The sequence below is a fragment of the Eimeria mitis genome, genomic scaffold (assembly GCF_000499745.2).
Source record: "Eimeria mitis Houghton genomic scaffold, Emh_scaff621, whole genome shotgun sequence".
NCBI classification, from domain to species: Eukaryota; Apicomplexa; class Conoidasida; order Eucoccidiorida; family Eimeriidae; genus Eimeria; species Eimeria mitis.
In genome coordinates, this window is record NW_013574408.1 from 13,986 (window position 1) to 14,439 (window position 454).

Consider the following 454-nt stretch of genomic DNA (forward strand, 5'->3'; position numbering starts at 1 on the left):
GAGCTGCTGTACACTTCGAAGGGCTAATGCCTGGTGCCTTTAGATTCATAAATAGGGGTAGCAATGAGAGAAAGTGACGGACGTCGCTTATAGTGGTTTTCCGTTGCAGGGAGGTGAAAAGCAGATACAGTCCCCATCACCTTGCTCGGATATTGCAACAAGATTGACAAAAACAGTTGCATTCCACCTGTAGACTGTGCTTTCAATTCTTTGCCTGCAGGTCCGCTTGACGTAGCTAGTTGCTTTCTTGCTGCTGGTTTTAGTGCATGCTAGGCACCGATGTGCTGCCTGCTTTGTAGTTCGTGGCGAGTCTACAGAATATGCTCTCTGCTTAGCTGGCCTGCAGTTACCGGATATATGTTGATGTTGAATGTGGCTTTTTTTGGCGTTCGGCATTTTTGCGTGACGTTCCATTCATATGCAGTGATACTGACGATGACTGCGGATAGACAAG